This window comes from Ochlerotatus camptorhynchus, unplaced genomic scaffold (genome assembly GCF_037179485.1).
Source record: "Ochlerotatus camptorhynchus isolate MF236.1 unplaced genomic scaffold, CSIRO-AGI_Acam_v1.1 ptg000290l, whole genome shotgun sequence".
NCBI classification, from domain to species: domain Eukaryota; kingdom Metazoa; phylum Arthropoda; class Insecta; order Diptera; family Culicidae; genus Ochlerotatus; species Ochlerotatus camptorhynchus.
Genome location: NW_027040779.1, coordinates 3,787,411 through 3,811,887, shown reverse-complemented (window position 1 = coordinate 3,811,887; position 24,477 = coordinate 3,787,411). Strand labels below are relative to the sequence as shown.

The following is a 24,477-nucleotide window of genomic DNA, read 5'->3' as shown; positions in this document are numbered from 1 at the left end:
TTTTTTTTAAGTCAAGTTCTCTTATGAATCTTTCTCCGTATTATATTGCAATTATCTTCTAAACACTATTTCAATTCTGTTTGTAATTCTTTTTGAATTCTCATCAGAACTCTTGAAATGTTCATTAAAATTTACCAGCTATTGTTCTCACGATCCCCCGTACAATTCTTCTCATGATCAAGTAAAATTTCTTTCAGAAGTTGTCCTCACAACTCCCTTGGAATTCTTCTAAGAATAATCTAGGAATTCACTTCAGTACTTAAATCAAACCCGCCCCAAATCCACGCGAAAATGTGCTTTATTCAAATCTAACGATATTGAAACTACATTTTCAGTAATTCCATAGCAAAACGATATAGTGGTTCTTAGAATTTCGTAAAGAATTGGGGGGGGGGGGGGAGAGGTAGCTCATCGATTCTTCCGGTTCGCCTCCTAGCATCGTGCTATAAGGTACCAGGCGATAACCAGGGTAGTTGATCGATAGCTCGATGACGTAATTCCGTTGGCGTCTACAATGGGGAATTCTCATAGCGGGCGTTGACGATGGGACGTTGTCGAGTTGTTGAATAGCAACTATCGTGGTAACTCACCGATTACCTGTCGATCTACCAAATTTGGAAAGACGTCTGCATTGAATTGTCTCATATAATAATATTCCGCCCACTATATCACAAGAAATTGCGAGTAGCTGAGTGGAATGGAGATAAGTTAAGCATTGGGTACAGGACCAAGTCTCCCCTGGGTGGTGCCAAAAGATGAGCGCAATAGAATCATCAAGTTGCCATAAGGCACGGAATGAGACTATTGCATGGCTGAGTAGTCAAAGTCTTCCATTCGTTAGGTATTTCAGGTGGATTAGAACCGGTTTAGGTTTAGGGTGGGCGTTGGCCAGATTTCGATTTTTCAGATGTAATCCTGGATAGGACCCTGTCATTGAACGTCGCGTGAAAGTGGAACTTAATGAAGGCCTAAGTACTTTTTTGTAGTTTTTAGTTTTCGGATTTGAAAGATCATCGGTTACAGTGGCCTGATTACTGAGCAGAAAAACGCGGTCCCAGGTCCTTACATATCAAAGAGATTTATCGTTGTTGTCGTTGGTTCCGGGTTTGAATGGATACACAAATTTGAGCAACGGTATTATGTGATATGAGGGGCTCGGTGGCCTTAGAGCAACCGTTTTTGCTTACTGAGCAGAACATCATGAGTCTAATCTCAGGCCCATCCACATTCAAGATTCGTCAATCGTTTTATTTGTTAATATGACTACATGGTAATAACAGCAACTCGGTGATTAAAAAGGTGCTCGTCTGCCTAGTGGCAAACGTTTTTGCTTACTGAGCAGAAGACCGTGGGTTTAGTCCCAAGCTCCTTCGCGTTATATGATCGTTAGGACATCAATTCAGCTTATCGTTTACCAAAACGAACCCTGCTGCAAACCCAACCCTCTTATCCAACATCCCAGTGATTCCTCGTGGAAGTGCAGAGGTGTTCTCGGCTTCCATCAAAGCGAGTGTCATGTCAACACAATCCTTCCCATTTCTTTCTTGACCTGTGTTCGGGCGCGGCCGGCGCTGGTATTGCCTAATTTAAGATCACCAGTTTTTACACATTGAGGATGATTGCTAGTCCCAAGCATCGTCTATTGGTTCTCTGTGTAATTACAGCTGATCTGGCAGTAACAGAGTAGCAACCGTGGGCGGTCAATCAAGCTCAAGCTCAAGCTTAAAATTTCGTAAAGAATTTGGTCCAAAAAATCCTTATTTTTTTTTCAAAAATGGTTTTTTTTTCAAAAATTTCTATCTTTTGACCTACTGGGCCGCTTTCAAAGATCAAAATATCAAATAAAAGTTAATTAAAAATACAGTGCTTTCCCGATTTTGTCAACTCCAGATTTAGTCTACCCCCAATTTTGTCAGTCTGAAGATTTTGCTGAACTTTTTGGTTTTTAAGCATGAATTCCCAAGCATTTTGCTCCAAATGACACTTAATTGTTTTGTCGCAAACTCAAATAAACCTCAATTATTGCGACACTGCCCAGCTGTATCGAGTCCCTCCAGATAAAGGTAACTAGGTGGCGGATAGATCTTGGATATCTGAAATACAAGTTATGGGCAAATATCCCATTCAAGAAGAAGGTTTCGTGATCGCCAAAATTAACGGATTATTCATATGCAGTTGCTACGCACCCGATGGACGATCGAGCAGTTCCACGAGACGCTGGTTGGGCTTACCGAAGAGCTGATCGGACGAAAACCGGTAGTCATCGGAGGAGACTTCAATGCTTAGGCAGTGGAGTGGGGAAACAGATGTACCAACGCTAAAGGGCACATTATGCTGGAAATTAGGCTGTTCAATAAAGGCACCACCAGCACTTTTCGCAGAGATGGCCGGGAATCCATTATCGACGTCACTTTATGCGGACTGCAGTCCGTCGCTGGTGAAAAACATGAATTCGAGAGTTTGTGAAGGATATACCCATAGTGACCATCAGGCAATCCGATATGGCATCGGCCAACGGAATCCTGTGACAGTACAGAGGACGAAAACTTGCGACATGAAGTGGAAGACGAGTGGACAGAATCGTTATGGAGAGCATGTGACACGACCACGCCGAGGAAACTGGAGCTAAATAACAGACGGCCTCCAGCTTACTGCCGCAACGAGGCAATTAGCACCCCTTCCGCGCTAGTTGTCTCAGAGCCAGAAGACGTGTTTAGAGAGCAAGAACAGAAGCAGACAGAGAGCGTAGACGAATGTTCCGAGCACATAAACGAGAGATAAAGCAGAGCAAGTCAAACTGTCAACTGGAGCTAGGTCGAGACGCTGCTGCCAACGACGCACACCTTGTCGCAATGACGAAGATCAGATGTCAAGTCATGCCCGCTGAAATCAAGAACAACATGTGAAAAGGGCATACAAGCTTGTTGTAAACAAATCTTCTTATGCCCTTTTCTCGGCACCCATATGACACCAACGCAAACCATCAACATCACCGGGTAGGGAAAACTTTCCCCTTCCCGATGAAATTGTTGGTTTGCATGGGCGACCCTCGGTTGGTGAGAAAAGGGCCTACAATGGTTTGTTTACAAAAAGCACATGTGGCTCTTGAAATGTGCTTAGAGAACCTGAAAGTCATCGTGGACTTTTCTCGAAGCACGATCCAACGACCTGACCACCTACATCGTACGGAGACGGAGAGGGAGATAACGACGAAGTCACCAACGAGCAACTCGTAGCAGTGCCTGCTTGATACACTCGGAAAACACTTGGAGAGGATCATCCTTAGGGTTACCATATGGTATCCTAAAGGAGGACATGTCCTCCTTTTTCAATAATTGTTCTACATCCTCCTTTTGCCCACAAATGTCCTCCTTTTAAATCCTTTTTTCCAGTAACATATTCATCAAATTTTTTTCACGGAGACGAGCCAGCCAACGGCTGAAAGTCTCCTTAATAAAGATATAAAAAAAAAAAAAAATTGTTTTCAAAGAGCGTTGTTTGCAGATTGCAGTTTGCCATTCGATGGTGGGATTAGGAGTATACTACAGCTGTCAACCCCCCTACATTTAGGCTGCCGCAAATTTGGTGAATTGTAAGTTAAAGTTGACAGATGGAAAATTTTCAAATAATCCTGTTATTCTTACAAACTTATTTCAGACAAACCAGGAATCAATTTTGACAAACCATTCAAATTCAAACAATTGCAATTTTTCAAATTACATTTCGAAAATAAATTATAATGTTCGAAAATCTCTCTGTTCTTGATCGTTTGATTTTCGAGAAGGTGTTTGTCAAAATTGATTCCTTTTATGCCAGAAACAAGTCTGGTACAATAGCAGGTTTATTTGAAAATTTTCTATCTGTCAAATTTAAGTTAAAATTCATAAAACACAGATTGAATCCAATTGTTTTCGATTTTGATGTTCTGGTTCTATGTGAATTTAGGTATTTCAAGCATAACTATTCAAATCGACGTATCTGATTTTGTAAACAATCACTTCAATCTACGAGTAGTGACAACAACACACCAGCAACTAGGGGAAAGATTCCCCTACCTGATGATGGTGTTTACTTACAAAAACCGATACATCGATTTAAATAGTTACACTAGATTTGTTTAGGCCGCTGCCATACTGAGAGCGTGAAATCGAATGTAAGGGATAATATCAATAATAGGAATTCTTTTGTATAGAACGCTAAGCGCGCCTCTTCGCTCCAACTATGGTAGCGGCCTTAGAGTCCTATGCGGAATCAATGGTAAACTTAACAGGTTGCTTAGATGTCCCATGTTGGTTTCATGCAAATCAGCTAGACTAGATCATTTGCAAGTATCAAAAATGAATTAGGAAGGCTAGTTTGATGATTTTCCAGAAGTAAAACGTTTGATAAAAACTCATTGTTCCCCTTTAATGTTAAGAAAAGGAATCATTGTCCTCCTTAATCTCCAAACATCAAATGAAATGTCCTCCTTTTCAAGTTTTTGACTTGGTAACCCTAATCACCCTAAACAGGCTGACGAAATGCACGGAGATTGAGCAAGGATTGTCGGAGAGGCATTTCGTATTTCGAAAAGGAAGAGCAAAAGGTTGTCGAGAGAGCCGAGAAGGCGTCGAAACAGAAGTGGAGAGGAGATCGAATTACGCCGCAATAACGATCGACGACCGTTTGGCTTCAATAGCCACGTAGAATACGCCTACGAGAAGGCAACGAAGGCCATCAACGCGGTATCCAGAACGATACCGAACATCTCGGGACCAAGCAGTAGCAAGAGACGGCTCCTGGCTAGTATATTAACGTTTATACTGAGAATGGAGGTTCAACCTAGGTTGCAGCGCTGAAAACCAAACGGAATTTAAGGAAACCGAACAGTACGTACCGTCTCAACGAACCGTACGCAAACTTTTCGAGACGTTTGATGTACCCTTTGTTGTAAGAATGGTAAACAGGTATCAGTTATTCCATTGATAGTGGATAAATAATGGTTAAACATCATTTTGATGGTTAAAATATTGAAAAAGAAAATTTCCCGATTTTGTCAGCTTCCCGATTTTGTCAGCCTAAAATTTCAGATGGGGCTGACAAAAACGGGTAAGTACTGTACTTTTTAGGAAAAACATTATGACATTAAAAATTTGGGATTTTGTATTGCAAAACATTAATTGTATTTGTTTTCATGGATTGTAGACAGAGTCTACAATATGTTTTTTCCCTTGAAAATTTAGGCTTTTTTACGCAACATTTAAAAACATCAGCGATGTTTTTTTTTCGGTTTTGAGTTAGGGGAAATGACGGCTTCGGCATGACAGACTATTTTCGGCAACACAAATTGAAACACTATATTCAGTGGATTTTCTTACGAAAACACTTCGCTGAATGCATGCAAACGATTCTTTATGCTTTCAGCTTCAATTTGACTATATTTTTACCACTGAGAAAAAGCAATCTAGCAAGATTTTCTTGAAATGCAACACACGCACTACAAATTGTAGCTGATTTCGAGTTGCCGATAATAGAACAGCAGATTTACATGCAGTTCAAATGGAACGGTTACCGAAGAAAAACTGGTTGCCGACAATACTCGCTCTCACTAGAGAAGATTGGAGCTTTGTAAAAGCGTTTCAAAACAATTTTTGACAATTCTTTCGACTAAAATTGTTAGAGCAGCTGGCAGCAAAAGATTGTAAACAAACCAATACTGCATATGTGTGCGTTCCTTAGAGAAAAAGGCTATAGAAAGAAGGTCGCTGCTTAGGTTGCCGAGAATACGTAAATTCCCCTATATTAGTTTTGGGCTTCCGCTCAATACTCCTATTCGACTAGACTACCATGCGCCTCCATTGATGTATAGCGACTGTATCATGGTCACGTCAATGTTTTTCAATACAAAGTCCAATTTTTGTAATTTCATTATAATTTTAATTACCTTTCATTTTATATGTTGATCTTTGAAATCGACTCAGTGGTTCAAAAGTTTTAAATAGTAAAAAAAATCATTTAAAAAAAACATTTTTTTGGACCACTCTAACATGGAAATGGTCACTCTTATTACAAAATAAAACAATGCGAGTCTAATATTTTGCGATAAGAAACAAAACTACTAATTTTTACGAAATTCAGAAAACCACTGTATCATTTTGTTATGGAATTGCAGTTTTAAGGAATTTATTGATATATGCACCAATGAAGAGAGGTTAGAGCGCATGTCACTTTGAGTTGTGTCCGTATGGATAAAAAGCTTTTAGTAGCAAATCCCGTCTGCGCGCCAAATTGTACGAGCTTTCCTTGAACGTCTACAGAAATTCCTCAACAACTACAAAATTCCTTATGCTTTCTTAAAATTCCCTAATTTGTTTTAGACTGAACTACTCTCATGTTCTCAAAGCTGTTCTGAGGCTTCCTGAATTTTGTTTAAATTCTCTGAACAACTGAAGTTGTCTGATGTTCCCTAAATTTCCTGGAATTTCTACTACTTTCTCTGAGGTTAAAGGTTTCCAAAAAATTACCAAGATTTCATTATCATTTTTAGATTCTTTTCACTTTTCGGAAGAAACTTAAACTACTCTGTGGTACCCTCAGCTTCCTTGAGGTTCCCTTAAACGTCTATGAAAAGTTTTCCTTTAGTTCCTTAACATCTCTGAAGTCCTCCAGAACATCTCTGAGGTAATCGCTGGGCCATTTTGATGTTCCTTGAACATCATTAATGGTGCCTGATAATTTCTGAAATCCACTGATGAAATTCATGATTTCCCTGGAGAACACTTAACTTCTCTGAAGTTCTCAAAACTTCTCAGAAAACTTCTGAGAAAACCAGGGAGGATGAAAAGATATGACGCTTGAAGAACTTTTGAGATGCTCGACGAAGTAAGAATAGGTTTTGCGAATTTTGAATATCTTAGATGTGCTTTAAGAGAGGATCTGCGAACTTCAGATTATGGAGAAGCTTTTAAAAAGTTCAGAAAACTTCAAAGAATTCCAACAAGCTCCGGAGAGAACATACATCTTAATTGTTGTTTGGGGAACTGATAAGTTCGTGGAAGTTCTCAGAAGTTTTAGAGCTTTCAGAGTTTTGGAGGATTCAACGACGCAAATACTTTCTGAGAACTTTGGAAACGTTTCCAAAAGTGACCTTTGGGAGATTCCATCAAACACTGCGATCATACTAAATAATAGTTTTTAATGATTTCAGTCGTATGCGTGGGTTAGCGACAAATTGACGGTTAAAGTCTTCAAATAATTAAAATAAATTCATACTAAGTGGATTTATTCTAGTATTATGGAAAATTTTCTAAATCTCACATTTTGAATGTTTTTTCAACCTCAGATTGTTGAAAGATTAATTCGATCCTGTGTTTTGGTTTACTCATATGGTAAAACCTGGGTTAAGGCTTAAGCGCATTGGCTCTAAGACTCAAAACAAACGTCCAGAATCTTGGAAATGTTCTTAAATTATTTTTTTTAATGTGTGATAGTGTATGAACTGCGGCGTGTTAAAAACTGTTCTTGCTCCGAGATCTCCAACAATTTTCACTCGATCTCATTTGTATCAAGTTCACTAATCAGAACCAGTGAAATTTCGCAGTCACCACATAGATGAAGCTTGAGATGAGATTTCCATCTTCAATGTACAAGTTCACTGATTCATTCTATTTATAGATCAGTACTGACGCTGGCCACGTCACGGTCTTTGGAGGATGTTTAATTTGACAACCGCTGTTTACCTTTGCATCTTCCACCATTGCCACGGAAAGAATAGTTGTGTGCTAGTGGATTGCACAGGGCGACAAGTGAACCAGGAAAACCGGGAAAAAGTCGAGAATTTATTTTCACCATAAAAAACCGGGAAAAACCAGGAATTTCATAAGTCCACCAGGAAAATAATCTTGTTTGTATAATTTAAATAGGTTTTAAATTTTATGTATGTCAAAGTTTCTTTTTATAATCAGGTCAAAACTAACCATTTTGTTCAAGCTAAATCTTTCACACAACTAATCATTGATGAACAAAATTTACCCTGAGAATTTAGTAAATATATTTCGTATTTATTTTTAATTTAATTTTTTTCTCGAATCAATTACAAGTATGATTTGTGCTTAATTGATAGCAGACTTAGGCAGTGCCGACGCGTAACTACTTTGAAGTACCTGTTCAACATGTTCAATAAAAAAAAGTTCAGTTTCTAAAAACTTCAGATAAGGCCTTCGAACTTCATGCAAGTTCTACAAAATTCGGGAAAGTCTTACAAGTTTCAGGAAAATCCTGTGAACTACTGTGATGACCTATGACGGTCAGGAAATCTCTCCGAACCTTCAGAGAAGTTCTACAAATTTCAGAGAAGTCTTACGAACTTCAGGGAAGTCCTTTAATCTTTGGGGAATAACTACGAATAACTTCTACGACATTTAGGCATTGCTTAAAACTTAAGGATAATCCTATGACACTTATGGATTTTTTTCCGAGCTTCAGAGAAGTCTTCAATACTCTTGGACAGTCCTCTGAACTTAACATAGTTCTCCAAGCTCAAAAAAGTTCCTAGAACTTCCGAGAAGTCGATTGAACTACGGGTATTCCTACGAAATTCATGGGAGCTTTCCAAACTTCAGGGAATTTCCAAGAAATTAAGGAAAGACCCACAAACTTTTGGAAAACCCTTCGATATGTAAAGCCTTATGAACTTCAGGGAAGCTCTTCCAAATTTAGGGTCCTCATATATTCAGTTAAGTCCTTCAAACTTCAGGGAAGTCCTCAGATTTTCGAGAAAGTTCTTCGAAGTCTTACAAACTTCTGAGAATTTCTACGAAGTTCGTGGTACTTCTGCGATATTTAAGAAATTCCTATGAATTTAAAAAAAAACCTCCGAACTTCATGGAAGTCCTAAGATCTTAAAAAAGTCCTTCAAACTTGGGGAAGTCCCATGAAATTCAGGCAATGCAAACTTTAATGAACCCTTCAGGAAAGACCTTAACGCTTCAGGGAAGTTCTACGAACTTTAGGGAGTTTCTATGAACTTCAGCAGTCAGTCTTTTTAATAATAACAATTATTAAACCAGCGTTATTTATGAAATCTTTTAATCATATGATTTTGAAATCATGTTATTATCAAAATTCCGCCAAATAAGATCCTGAATCGTTGACAATTTGCGGAAAATTTAAACAAACTGGAAATCCGTAAAATTGTTAGAAGCAAAGGTTTGTTTAAAGAGTCCCCATTCATATCACACTTCGCAATTTCTCCTTGAGATAAACTAGCCCGTTGGCTAAAAATCTCAATAATAAAGTTAAAAAAATCGCAGTTTCAAAAACAGAAATCTCAAGATTTAGGGGCTTATAGATCTCTAAATTTCAGATATTAGATAGGGCTCCGCGCTAGTCCGTCGTATCTCAGCTTTTCTTCGTCATACACCCCTAAAATCGCTCATTTTACGGGTTATCGCAAATGTTTCAGTGTCAATCTTAATTAATCTTATAAGCATAGATGTTTTCGCAAAAACATGAGTGAAAACGCTTTGCTATTATAGTTTTAGCACATAGAACGGAAATAGGCGCCATGATACGACGAAGTAGCGCGGCTCCATACTAGCTTCTTTACAGCAAACAATCAGATAAAGATTTCACGGGAATTCACAAGAACCTTAATACCTATTTTGGTTTGTGAAATTCCGCATTGCGCGAAGAATGATGGTACAAGGATTCACTTTATTCTTTTTTATTAAAAATTATTTTTTAAATACATGGTTTTTAAAACCAGGAAATTTTTAAATCATTGACCAGGAAAACCAGAAAAAAAACCAGGAATTTCAAAATGGAAATTCACTTGCCACCCTGATTGCATTATTTTTAGATCATGATTCACTGTGGTAAAAGCAGCTGACAGTTTTTATTTAAATCTAGTTGGGATAAAATAAGGCGTAGTGAATTGCAAGGAAACAGACGGGACTGGGATTGAACTCCCAGAAACGATAACCACTAAGCTACCGAGCCTCGTCACCTCAAGTTCAAGATATCTTTGTCAAAACTTAGACTATACTAAGAGCATCTCCACCGGTGGTCCATTTCCAGCTGAACCGATAAACCTTGTTAATGTCTGGCCACTGTCGACACTGTCTTTCGTATCATACAAGGTGGGAGTCAGCCTCGAATCGAAGTCAAAAACTATGGATGCTATATCTTGGCCACAAGGAGTAGAATTTCAGGAGTTTATTGAAGGCATTTTTGGAAACCGGTGCTGAACGCAGATCCTGAACAGCAATTAGAGCCAGCCGTAACAAATACCTCTTCTACTACTTTCGTGTACTATCAAAACGTCAGTGTCACCGCTATGACCGGAATTCCCGCACCAGTGTAATACGACGTGGTGGTGGTGTCTTAATTGCTTAATCTAACAAATTGCTGTGCCAGTTATATTACCACATAAATCGCATTTCCTGTGTTGCATCTAAATTCGTCCCAGTCGTCAACTCGACACCAACACCAAGCACGCTGACTCCATACAACAGCTTCTGGAAATGGCTAGCCCTCATGAAACGGCTATAGTTATGGATGATTACAACCTGCCGAATCTAGCTTGGGACTTCGATGAGAATGTCCAAGGATTCTTACCTCTCAATGCTTCATCTGAACAGGAACTTGCTGTAATCGAGTCCTAACTGTCTGCAGGACATTAGCAAATCAGCGATCTGGTCAACGCGAACTCGACTTCTCGACCTGGTGCTCGCCGGTGATTCAGATCCTATTGAGCTGTTTGAACCACCATTTGCTATTTTGAAAGTTGTTCGCCATCATAGCCGTTAGTTTTGAAAGTTGATATCTGTTCGAATGACCATCCGTCATCGTATCCAGCAGATATTAATGCGAGGATCTCAGCGTTGGATTGGGTGCAATTACTTAACTTGTCTATCATTGATGCCGCCGTGTCCGTGTCTATGACAATATTTATCAAGTAATCCATGATACTGTTGCGGTAAAGGCTCGTAGACCTTCTATGCATTTAAATAACCGTGGTGGAATCCGCAATTGTGTAATCTGCGTAACCGTATTCGTAAAACCCGTAAACGTTACTTCCGCTCCAGGACTGCTGAAAACAAGTATGATGCGCAGCTTGCAGAAGCCGAGTACAATAGTTTGCATGAAGTTTGCTTTCGTGAAAATATCGATAACCTCCAGAGTGGCTTCAAAACAAACCCATCGTTGTTCTGATATTTCGTAAACGCTCGCAAAAGATCAGCTGGTATTCCGGCTGACGTCACCTGTAATCTAAGCTGCAAACCTCTTCGCTGATTTCTTCCGAAGCGTTTTCGAACTCGATCAAACTCCTCCGCAGCAGCAGTTCATCGACCAGTCTTAACATCTGCCATGACGCTATTTTCAAAGCCTTATGCTCGGTAGATGCATCGAAAGGCCCAGATCCGGATCGTATTCCATCGTCTATCATCGTTGGCCACACCCGTTATGTATATCTTCAATCGTTCGCTCCTGGATCCATTACACCGATCTTCAAGTCAGGTAACATTTACAGCGTGGAAAACTACCGACGTATCTCGATCTTTAATTTTTTGGTCAAGGTTCTCGAAAGTCTTCTGCATGACAAGTTGTATCCAGTTAGATACATGAAAAAGCGCTCGACGATCTCCAACATGATGTCCGACACCAACACTCTTATTGGTAGCATAGAAGCGTCGCCATTTACATTGACTTCTCTAAGGCTTTCGACAAGTGACCTCGCTATCACAAAGCTGAGCCGCCTTGGTCTTCCGCCGTGGGTCGTTTGCTGGTTAAAATAATATTTATCCTCCAGGAAGGCCTTCGATAACGTTCATGATGCCAGATCCAATGTGTTTGATATACCATCGAGAGTTCCACAAGGAAGCCACTTCGGGCCTCTTATTTCCGTTTTATTTATTAACGATATTGGGTTTCTCTTTTCTGAATGAGTTTAAACTAAGAATTTTATATTTTTTGTCAAAGATGACTTCTAAATTTATTCACCTTTCCATACGTACCGTTGGATTTGATAAAGAGCCACAAATTGTTGGGATATTGTTTAAAATCTAATACTGCTTCTTGATTCTAAATTCGTTCTACGAGTTTCCATTCCGTCCTAACGCATTGAAACGCCATTAGATTTTCTTCGTCCTACGGATAAACGTAGAAAAAGGGGATTCACTAGGAGCGCTTCTTTTGTTTTGAGAACAATGAGCGTAAATATTCATACAATGCGCTCTAACAAGGTTTATGTTGTAGCTAATGAATTAACGCATCGGAACAAACCTATTATTGATTTGTGTACGGTTAAATCATTGATATTATTGATCTTTTCTGATCGATAGAACGAAAATGGGCGATTACGACAAAGTAGCGCTCTACCCTATGTGACCACCTATGTTCCTGTAAGTTGTTATATGCTGATGATTTGAAAGTCTTCCGTGTGATCGGAATTTGAATCGATCCTAGATGGCTGTGGTCTACAAAATGACATCGAGCGGTTAACATCGTGGTGTCAGATGAACAGAATGCAAGCAAACACTGTTAAATGAAAAGTCATTACCTTCACCCGTAGTCACTCGCCGGTCAGATTTGATTATTCGATGAATCAATTGTCGCTTGAACGAGTTGATTATATTAAAGATCTTGGACTTATCTTGGATTGCAAACTTAGATTCAACGAGCACATATCTATGTCAAATACAAAGGCCAATGCCTTCCTTGGATTCCTGCATCGCAACGCTACGTAATTCGATGATGAATGTTATCTTTGAAAACATTTGACTGCTCCTTGGTTCGTAGCGTTCTTAAATATCGAGTACAAATCTGGGCTTCATGCTGTTGTGCACATATCGCGCATCGAAAGAATCTAGAAACGTTTTGTCAGATTCGCCTTACGACAGCTTCTATGGACCAATCCCGATAACCTACCACCATACGAACACAGATTAACTGCAGTAGTGTGCTCCGGGATATCAACTTCAACGCTCCAGTCCGTCGTCTCCGCAATACGTACCTCTTGTGGACTCTTGGACACAGTACTGCTTATGGCTATAACAATTCATTCGACAAATGTTACAGACTGTTCAATGCTGTGTGTGTTGCTTTTGATTTTAATATTAGTAAACTAGTTTTTAAGAACAGCATTAAGTCCCGATAATTCAGTCTGTGGGGCTCCAATGCCAAATGTGGTGATTATAATTAAATTAAATTTAAAAATAGCTTAATTAAATTTCTCACTCTTAACAATCTAATGACTCATTCAGCACGATTTTTAATTTATCAAGCGACCCATTTCAACTTTTAAAAACGCTTCCTGTAGTTTTCTACTGATGATATTTTTCCACAAACAACTTCTAAGATTTGCACTTGCTCATGTTTTTAAAACACCGAGCACTTTCGTTTTTTGCTGAGTGCATACCAGTATAGCAACCGAAATAATTATCTTATTTTTACCGGGAATTTCAAAACAAAACATTCACTTGCCATTCTGTGTTTGTTCTACTTCTTCGGCATTATTACGTCCCTGCTGGGACTTCAGTGTTCTTGGAGCACTTCCACAGTTGCTAATGGACCACGTGACTCAAACTTTACCTGAGAACAATATTTTGAAAAGAATTTTTCTAGAACCTCGTGAAAATAGGGTTTTATTTATGCTAAGCTTGAAAATCTGGTAGAAGATCGTCCTAAAACTGCTCGTCAATATATATGTCACTCATAATAAAAACCAAATTTTACTCGAATATGAGAGACATTTGAAGCATGGTTCATTTAGAATCAGTAGGAACAAAAATGTCAATTCATCGAATTTGACTGACGGTCGAGATGGATCGTATACCTCTGGATCAAGTATTCATTTTGACATCCTCTCAGGTAACGTGCACTGTCCATCTCTACTTCAAGTGATAGACTTTAAGATTCCTACTCGAAGACTCCGTCATCAATAAGACGGCATCGTACGATATTTGATCAAAGTAACCTCAGCTGTAACAAATTCTTAAAAAGGCATATTACATGTGACCGAATCGTCGGATGCACACTTAACACCCGTTTTTGGGCAAATCAGACTGAAAGCCACATCCTCCAACATAATCCGTAACAGCCGATTCCTTAAAAAAACTGATTTAATCTTTACTTCAGTTGGCTAAAAGATACATTTCAATGTTCATATTTCCCCCATTTCAAGGCCCAATTCGGTGCCTCTGGCCGATGATAACAACTGACTTTCATGTCAAACTCATAATAGCAATAATTTCGAGAGATTATTTGCGGCAAGCTCTTTCGGCATACCTCCCTCGATGGCTCCGTCATTCCTTGAAATAAATATAGCTGCACGTTACAACACCAACTGAAATTACTTTGCATTCCCAAAAACCCCCAAAGTAGCTTTACATGTTTTGACGCTTCATTATTCCCCGTAATCCATTCCGGCTATTGCTATGTAGCCGTAATCAGCTTGTGTCATATGAATGACATAAACATGAGCATTCCTAAGTCCAATCCGGACCCGGGGATCGCGGATCGGACCGCGCGCGCAGTTGTATGTGATTAACGATATATATTCATTCCAACGACGAACAACGAGTTCCCTCTGCATGCCGGTCACCACACTCCACAACCACAATCCAAATCGACATCTGGGGAACTTCACCGCCTTCCTGTTTTGCCTGCCTGCCTGCACACCACTAAGGTTTCCGCTTTTTCTTGTTGCTGTGTGTTTTGTTTCCTCGGCAGGCGCTCTGTTTTTATTGGTACGATTATTGCCTGGGCTATTATATTTTGTTCTTCTCTTCACCGACAACAGCAACAACGACGACAACGAATCGAGTTTCACTCCTTAATACACTTTAATTCCTTTAAGGTTTCGAATTCCTCCATTTGGCTATGCTCACTTCTTCTGATGTAGCTATGCTGCGATGTAAACAGTGCAATTCGATAATATTGACACGCACCTTAAGCTTGCCACACAACCACTTGTACGTGGAAATTGCCACAAGACAATCTGGCTCAGTTCGATAAACGATGTATCGAACTGGGAATTCCACTACCCATCAACATCATCATCATCATCACCAACGAATAAGTGGGCAATACCACGCGATTAATCCAACGTTATTCGGATATTAAACATTCCCCAGTACCCCCTTTCCCAGATCTTCTGCTGGAACGATTCTCACCCGAAAATTTACCAAAGCACTGGCGTTTTGTTATTACATCTTCTCAAACAGTTATCCAGAACGTGGTCTGCATTCAGCCGGAGCATGCAGTATAATTACACGACGACGGGACGACCGATGGAGGTTTCCTCTTCCGTCACATCAGCAGATGTAGCGCATCAACCATCAACGCGACGATGTACACGCAATTTTAACACGTAACCTGCAGCACACGATTAATATTCGACCAACTTGTCCGTCCGTAAAATCCCAGTAATACAACTACCCGGTGTTTAACCAACAACAAACGCTCGTCGCGACCAGCCAATCTACACTGAATTCCACCGTCTGTCTGCTCGCTTGCCTGACTGACGTATACCTAGATCCATCCACATCCATCCGTTCGGTGTTCATACTAAACTATTGCATTGTTGTTGCTTGGTACGGGTGAACCCAAACCCTGTCTCTATCTCGTCGAGTTTTAAACGGTTAACGTGCCGCTAACACTACTGCTGGCAGTTTGTCCATACCTACATATATGGCGATTGCATGTCTGTCGTAGTTTGATTTCATGAAGTTTCAGCAAACCGACCAGACGGTTGGTGGGTCTCGTCGTTGCTGTTCACTCCTGCCTGGCTGGCTGCTGGCTTGTGAGTGCGGAGTGTATATGATCGCTGTTGAGTTTTCTGTTTTTTAGGGGTGATCACATTTTCCTAAATCCCGAAAATTCAGCAGAGATTTTCCTGAGGCCTTGACATTGTTCCTAGAATCCCTGTTTCTTCAAAATTTCTATAGTATTCTCCTTTGAAACTATCCTTAGAATTAAAGTGTAGTTTTTATCCTCCTCAGCTTACTTACTTTACTTTTTCTGGTCCTACGTTCTCAGCATTTGACCTCAGAATTTCATTTAAATTGCCTTAAGCATTTCTTTGATATTATTTCAGAAGTTCTCCTCGGAATATCCATTTTACATTCTCCTAGGAATTCATTTGAAATTATCCTCAATATTCGATTCCCTTGGAGGAATTATTATTTGTTTTCGAGGACGGTCCCGGCGCATCGTTTAGAAGATCAATATTATAAAAAAAAGCATTGATCACATCAGAGCATTGATTTAAAAATAGACCTCTTTACCTTTTGAGACCTGTTTAAAAATAATCTACCAAAGGATCCCGACGATTTATTTATTTTTTTTTATTTTTTATCGTCCCAAACATTACATAGGGAAGCAATACAAAAAAAAAAGTTGAAACTCCCTGAGCTTCTCAGATTTTTTTCAGATTTAAATTTTATGCAGGTTTGCGATTTCACTCAATTAGGAAAATCTACTATGCATTAAAATTTTAGTTTAAGTTACAGGGTTATTACAGCTGGCGTGGAATTTGCGTTTAGCGTAGATTTCGCGCGTTTTTATAGCACTTTTTATTTAAGTGGTCATTACAAATTTGTTGTTCAGCAAGTTTATGATCGATATTGTGAAGAATAATATTAAAAAAATAACAAATTTTAACATTCAAAGTGTTTTTTTTTATGTTACTTCATACGCGAAGTTAACGATTTTCAGAGTTGGTTGGAAATGCTAACATGAAGCTTTAGTGTGATGATTTATTAGCTAGAGAATGATCTTTAGAAAAGGGTAGATGGATAGTTCCGTTAGAGTACGGCAGTATGAAAATTGAATAGAAGTTGAAAATGAGCGAAGGGCCATTAATGCGGCAGTTTTTAAAGATAGACGCAACACAATAGTTGGGTAAAGAAGAACTGCATTTAACACACCATCGACTGGAAATGCTCTCGCAACGTGGGGCTTTAGGTAGTGATGAAAACGTCGCTAGAACTATTCCACAGCCGCAGTCAGTTTATGAGCAAAAAGAGGGACGCACATTTTTGCCTGTAGACTTGGAGACATACTTCAAGTCTCCGCGTACATCGTACGGGTTAGGCAAAAATGTGCGTCTATCTTAAAAACTGTCGCATTAATGGCCCTTCGCTCATTTTCAACTTCTATTCAATTTTCATACTGCCGTACTCTAACGGAACTATCCACCTACCCTCTTCTAAAGATCATTCTCTAGCTAATAAATCATCACACTAAAGCTTCATGTTAGCATTTCCAACCAACTCAGTATTATAATGTTCTATAAAAGTTAGTTTGGAGTCTAGGATTACACCTAGATCTCTTACAATTTTGCTTTTTTCTACTATTTGGTTGCCTAATGATATTTCAATATGCGGTGTTTCAATTTTTCTGCTAAATGCTATCGCAGTACATTTTTTTACGTTCAGTTGAAGTAGACTTTTACTACACCAGGTGTGGAATATATTGATTTCATTCTGGAATTCTTCTGCATCGCTAGAATTACTTATTTCCATAAAGAGCTTCATGTCGTCTGCATATACAAGCAATTTTATTTTTTAAGTATGTAGGAAATGTCGTTTATGTACAAAATAAAAAGAAGTGGGCCTAAATGAGAACCCTGGGGTACCCCAGAGGTGACTGAAATTGGTTCTGAAAGTTTATTTTGAAAGCGAACTATTTGTTTACGATGTGTTAGGTATGATTGAAGCCAATTCAAAAGTCCAGGCTTCCATTCTTCTTTACCATCCTCGCGTAATTTCATTTGGGTTGCAAATGCAAGTTCATCTGTTGGGTAGTTAGACCGCATTGCAGACGTCTTGCGTCTCTTAACAACCTCGCTGCTTTCTTCGAACGCCAAAGATTTTCTTGCACGACGGGAAGATCCAGAAGTACAAGGGAAACGATCAACAACTTTCTGTGGTAGTTTGAAGGGGCTATCGAAATAACCACGACTGCTTTCAAGCGTAGTCCGGTTGTGGGTTTCCCACAGTTTTTTTTTAATATTTGCATGTCGCCTTCACAAAATGGTTGACTTCAGCTGCCACTTGTGTCCAGAGAATTTTTTGACTGTTACGGCATTGATTATGTTCTTCTCTCGACACAACGTTTGATTTATCAATGTCGTTTCCCTTAAATTCTTTCCACAGTTTAAAAAACTTTCGCCTGTCGATTTCAACTGAAATTTTATTTGATAACTTATAATTTAAACTATTTTTGAAATTGTCACAAACAAATAACTTCCATAGATAACTCATTTATATCATGAATTGGAAAATAACACTGAATACCTTATTAACTACATGGTTGTACTTACCTTCATTGTTGAAAGACATGCTTTTCTCACTTTTGGGATCTGCTACGGAAATGTTGAAAAAATAACCTTCACTTCACTATAAAAGGAATATTTTCTAAGTAATATGCGTTTAATGCTGCAAAACCGATAAATGTGTGACCAATCTTTGGTATATTATCACTAAGCCTACTTTGATTCAGTCTTAGACAAATGCGCGCTGTCACTGAACTACGGAACGACCTTTTAAAAATACAAAACAATCAACGAGGATACTAAAAGGGACAAATATTTCAATGGAATTTGAGATCACTTTTGAACAAGCTTTCATCCTATTCAAGATTCACCTGCCGGATTTTGCCGGATTTTTGTCTGTGAGGGCACAAAATATGTAATTTTTTTTACTAAATTTGTGAATAACTCAGTCTGTGTAATCGATACTTTTTGGATGTCTTGAACAAAGTTTTTTATTGTAATAAAATTCAAATATTTCTAGAACATTATAGTCTTCTAAAACCTATAGTTTTTTAAATATGTTATAAAAACTGAAAAAAATTAAATTTTGTTGAACAGTCACATTAAACGCTACGTATCGCAAAAACTAAGGAATATAGAGGATTTGTGTGTTCAGCAAAGATTGTTGTAGTAAAATTATCTACATTTTTGCTGGAGACACCACATACCTATCTTGTAAATGAAAAAAGTTAGATTTTGCAGTGCCGCCTGTGGTGGAGTTCTGAACCAAAAACTATCATTAGTCTTTGCGCCTTATTTTATGCAAAAACTCTTTTAAAGACATCATAGTGAAAAAACCGACATTGAAGGCGCAAATAAAAAAGTTCGTGATATTGAGCATTCAAACCACTGTGGCATTGGTTGGCACATAAAGCGCTCAATTAATAACTGTGGAAGTGCTTCAAAAGATATAACGTTTAGAGTAAGCGTAATCTTGGATAAGAGCGTCAAAACCAGCAGATAAACAAAATATATCGAATTCTGATGATAAAGACTGAAACGCGCAAAAATTGGTCGACAAAAAAATCGTTTCTTTCAGTCAAAATTCATATCACAAAAATCTTCTTATTTTTCTTTTGTTAGTTCAATTCATATATATATATAGTTTGATGCGGAATAAAACTCATGTCCCGGAAGCTGCTTGAAATCCGCCTTCACACAAAATTTTGACACGCTGCTCCTCTTGCTTGGACGTCATTTTGAAAACTGGAAAGCAAACTGTGAAAACTCATCAAAGCAACCATTGTATATGCACTCAACTTCCAAATGCAGCATTAAAGGTTTTTATGCATTTTTAACAGAAATACACCAAGTTGACGAAGTTGACCAATTTTTGCACGTTCCAGACTTTAGTTCAAAGGAATTTACAGAAGAAATTCAGTGATTTGGAAGAGAGGTAATTCCGAAGAGAGTTCTAAGAGAATGATGAAGTAAATTTCTGGAACTTCAGAAGAATTTGGAAGTGCATTCCAATAATAGTCTGGGAAGAATTCCAAAGAAATTGTGAAGGGTTTATCAAGGAGCTTCCTATGAACTTTTTAAGGGAATTTTTTCGTTTTAAAGAGAATTAGGAATAGAGTCTTTTGCACCTTGTGTGGACAAAAAAATTAAAAATTCGAAGAAACTTGTGGAACTAATTCTAAGAATTATTCTTACAGTGTTGTGAAGAAAATTAGTAAGCAACAACAGAGAGAATTCGAAAGATTATTCTAAGGGATGTTCAACAAAAACTATAGAGACTTCGAAAAAAATGGTAGAAGTATGCAACCAAATTGGTTAAAGTGATTAACACTCCGAATACGATGCCTCCGAAAAACGTGTAAAGGCAAGTTTGCAATGGCATAGCTTAGCCATTTCTTGATGAATTTAAAAAAAAATGAGGTAGGGGACATGTACACCCAACCGGGGGATGTAAGATTCTCTTACAATTATGTGGGATTCATCATCAGAGGATGTTAGTGGAGACCGCATGAACCGAGAATGCGATATACCTAGCTGCGGTCCAATGCAAGAAAATTGGAGACCGAAAAATGTAGAGTGTATTAGTGAGTGAAATTAGTAATGTCGAAAAAAAAAGAAACAGATGCCGCGACTGGACTCGAACCACGAACGTTGCGATTATCAGACCTGTGCTTTCTCCACTGCTGTCTCCATGCTTCTGAATATGGATAGCCTAAAAGCAAACATGAAGCGCTCATTTTCTCGCATACTCGACTTCGTATGCTTTTTCTGCTGGAGAGATTCGAGGCAAGTGTGTGCGTCGTTCTACAATGTTCTACAATGTGCGTCGTTCTACAAGCTTGCTGGAATAGTTGAAAGCGTAGATAGAAAACAAAATAAAAAAGACAAAAAACCATTACATCGCCTGCATGGTCAATTTCTAACATTCGTTGCGATGTTCATGAACAGAGGATGATAGGAAACGGAACTAACATTCATTGTAATAGATTTTTGGTTTGCGTGTATGTAATGTCAGCCTAAGTGTCCCTAATTTGGGCGTATATATAAATTCAGCAATCTGCTAAATTTTCAATAGCAACCAAAAATATTCATTAGTACTCTCCCAATGACGCGTTCATCTAGATACAATTGATAAATAGCAGATTTTTAGCGATGGGCCCAATCTTAGATCCATAGGCCAACATTACAGCCATTTCCCCTATCTCTAGAATTCCTAAGGTCTGTAGATTATTTTGATTGTAAACACGTTGAGAAGAGTCGTTACACGTTTTTTAAAGTGTGTTTATGGGTTTTGCAAATGGCTTAAGAATTCTACATTAGGCCGGAACAAATATCAAGTTTTTCTTTTGTCACCCCCCTTCAAAATTTTGGAATATAAAATAAAACTTTCAGTGTAGGTATATATATTTTTCGCAAATTCATTTGGGTATCGATACTCGCTTTGCTAGATTTTATTATGTTATTGTTGTTGTTGTTGTTGTATCACCTTGTTCTTTTAAATAATTTTCACATAAATTGGTACTTGACCAGTACGGCATGACAGGTCCTTGAAATCGGATCAGCCGGTTTCAGTTTTTGAAAACGGATTTTATCGATCATCATTCCTAATCTTGTTTGGCAACTCACTAGGTAAGCCACCTTCAATCTGATCGATCCCTCTTGTTCGTTGCGCACATCTTCGTCTTGTCCCAATCAGATCACTACAAAGAACCATTTTCAGTGGGTCGTTATCCGACATTATTACGATGTGCCCAGCCCACCGTAGCCGCCAGATTTTTGCATTAGATCTACATTTCTTAACTTACAAACCTTCTGCAATGATACTTAATGATTCACTTCTTTTCTACAGTGATTCATTAATTTCCGAGCTAAATCCAATCTTTTCAAAATTGGTTTAAAATTTTTAGAAGTGAGACCAAATCAGAAACGATTCAGGAAATTCCTAACTGAGGAGACACTCTTCAAAGCAGATTCAAAACTGAGTCTGAACTTTTTTGAAGTGAGTTCAAACTTTCGAATAAGTCATCAATATTTTTCTAACTGAGTCTAAACTTTTCTGTTATGTTATTCAATCCTTTTTAATGTTGTCAAAACTTTCCTGACGTGATTCAACATATTCCAAATCCAATCTTTAAAGAATTGTTTTCGCATTTTCTGAAGTGAAGCAACATTAGCTGATTAATCCTTTTCCTAAATTAATCCAAGGTTTCCTGCATTGATTCAACTTTTTCCGAACTGAAACCAAACTAGTCAGAATGGGTTTGATATTTTCCTAAGTGAGCTCCAGATTTTTGTTAACTGCTTTGGCATTTGGCAAGGACACAATCTTGCTTAGTGAAAGTGTAGAAAGTTTTCCGAAGTGAACCGACAATTTTTTTAGCTTAAATTTTCCAAATGGTGTCCAACCTTTTCTGAAGTGGTTCAAAACCTCCCTTAGGGAGTCCAAACTTTTCTGTTGAGTGATTGAATTATATTGAATGTTAGTCTGAGCTTTCCTGAAGTGATTTACCTAACTTTTAACGTAGATTCCGCTCCCTTAGATCCCTGCCTCGTTCTTGTGAGATTCACATCGTTTGAAAATTAGGCTGCAATTTTAAAGAATGGACCTTCGTGTGTTCATACCTGATGGTAGATTTTTTTAAAGCAAGCACAATTGTTGAGAAATCTGGGTTTACATCCACAAAAGTACGTATTTTTATAAAAATTTGGGTTTCTTGATCAGCCAAGTTGGATTTTGGCTCCGTCCTTTGAAAAACAGGCTTGGATGTTATGGAATAGACCTTTATGAGTTCATACGTTTTGAAGCCAGGTTGGATTTCGGTTCAATCTTTTGAAATTTGTGCTTGGATTTTGTAAAATGGAACATGCTGAATACCGGAAGGACGAACCTGGTTAATATTCACAAAAGAAGATATTTTCATAGAAAATTAATTTTTCTGTTTTTCCGAACTGAATTTTGGCTTCTATCTTTGAAAAATAGGCTTGTATTTTAATAGAAGTTGCTGAACCCATACGTGAGGGTTGAATTTCTTCAATTTTTGAGAATACCGAGTTTAAATTCACAAAAGTACGTATTTTCATAAAAACTTTGATTTTCTGTTCTGCCAAGTTGAATTTCGGCTCCGATCTTTGAAAATAGACTTGAATTTTATAGAATGGACTTTGCTGAATTCATTCCTGATGGTAAATTTTTTGAAGCATGTACAATTTTTTAGAAAACTGCGTTTGAATTCTCAAAAGTACGTAGTACGGGCCTCATAGCCTAGTCAATAAAGGCACGGTATTATCAAACCGGAGGCGGCGGGTTCGATTCCCAGTCCGGTCGAGGGAATCTTTCGGATTGGAAATTTTCTCGACTTCCCTGGGCATAGAGTATCATTGTGCTTGCCACACAATATACAAATTCATGCATTGGTACTGGCATCGAAAGCTCTCAATTAATAACTGTGGAAGTGCATTTAGAACACTAAGTTGAGAGCACGCAATAAGCTAATATGCACTAAGCAATAAGCTTGAAATGCGAATAAAAAGAAGAAGAACGTATTTTTATAGAAATTTGGGTTTCTTGTTCAGCCAAGTTGAATTTCGGCTCCTTCCTTTGAAAAATAGGAGTGGATTTTACCGCATTGCTGAATCCATCCGTATTTTCATAGAAATTTGGTTTTTTGGTTCTGCCAAATTGCATTTTGGCTAATATCTTTGAAAAATAGGCTTGTATTTTTTTAAATGGACCTTGCTGAATCCATACGTGAAGTTTGACCCGGGTTTGTAATTCGAAAAGGTTTTTTTTTTGGTTTTCCTTTTCTGCTAAGTTGGATTTTGATACTGTCCTTTGAAAGTTATGCTTAGATTTTATAGAATTGACTTGCTGAATTCATATGTGATGATTATTTTTTTAAGCACACCCAAAGCCAGGTTTAAGTTGACAAAGCTACGTATTTTTGTTAAAATTTGGTTTTTATGTACAGCCAAGATGTATTTTGGCTCCTTTTTTTGAATATTACGCTTGGATTTCGTTGAATAGACCTTCCTGAACCCATACGTCTAGTTAGATTTTTTGAAGCACGAACAATTTTTAAGAAAACTGAGTTATATTTGGATAGGGTAGAAGTATCGAAAACAGAACGTTTTTTTTTTTTCATAAGAACTGTTACGTTTGTGGTATTCCGCTTGATAGTTTATCCGGAATTTATCAATACCCAAAAATCATTTGCTTTGATCCTATTCATCTACATTATTACAAATGTTTTTCCTTGAAAGGAAACAAAAACTTATGCGCGAAATGTCTTGTTGATAACTCGAGTGTTACACATAATAAGGTCAACATTTGTGGCATTAGTGTCAAAAATCACGGCTTCAAAGAAGTATAAGGCTAAAGCGAAGGCTAAGAAAAAATGTTAGCGTTTGAAATATACGGTTTAGATATTAATGTAAAACGAATTTTAAATGTTTTATTTTGAGAATACCTGATGAGAATACCTTTATGGTTCCTATACATGGATCCTGGAGACACCGGAACGATCCTCCTGCAGACACGGAACATCGGTAAAAGTGGTCAATCCACGAACCTGAGCCTAGAGATCCGCGTGATATAAGACTTAATTTGCGGTCGTGACAAAAACATGGACCAGGATGGTCATAGGACCGTCCTCTGGAAGATGCGGAAAATCCGTAAAAGTGGTCCAGTGGTTTCTTATATCACAGTTTCAAGTGTTTAA

At 38.2% G+C, this 24,477-nt stretch overlaps 2 protein-coding genes across 3 annotated transcripts in view; one reads left to right on the top strand and one right to left on the bottom strand.

The window, feature by feature from the left end:
• mthl5 (G-protein coupled receptor Mth-like 5) overlaps nucleotides 1-15,502 on the bottom strand; it is a 111,515-nt gene extending 96,013 nt beyond the window's left edge. Inside the window, exon 1 of one of the 2 annotated variants that reach the window (XM_065228384.1) lies at nucleotides 15,156-15,502. The gene's annotated coding sequence lies outside the window, so the exon portion shown is untranslated. Of the gene's footprint in view, nucleotides 1-14,930; nucleotides 15,039-15,155 lie in introns of those variants that run through there. The other variant, XM_065228383.1, reaches the window with a different exon arrangement.
• Nucleotides 1-24,477, top strand: part of LOC135706725 (RNA helicase aquarius) — a 307,481-nt gene that overhangs the window by 120,582 nt on the left and 162,422 nt on the right. The window lies entirely within an intron of this gene.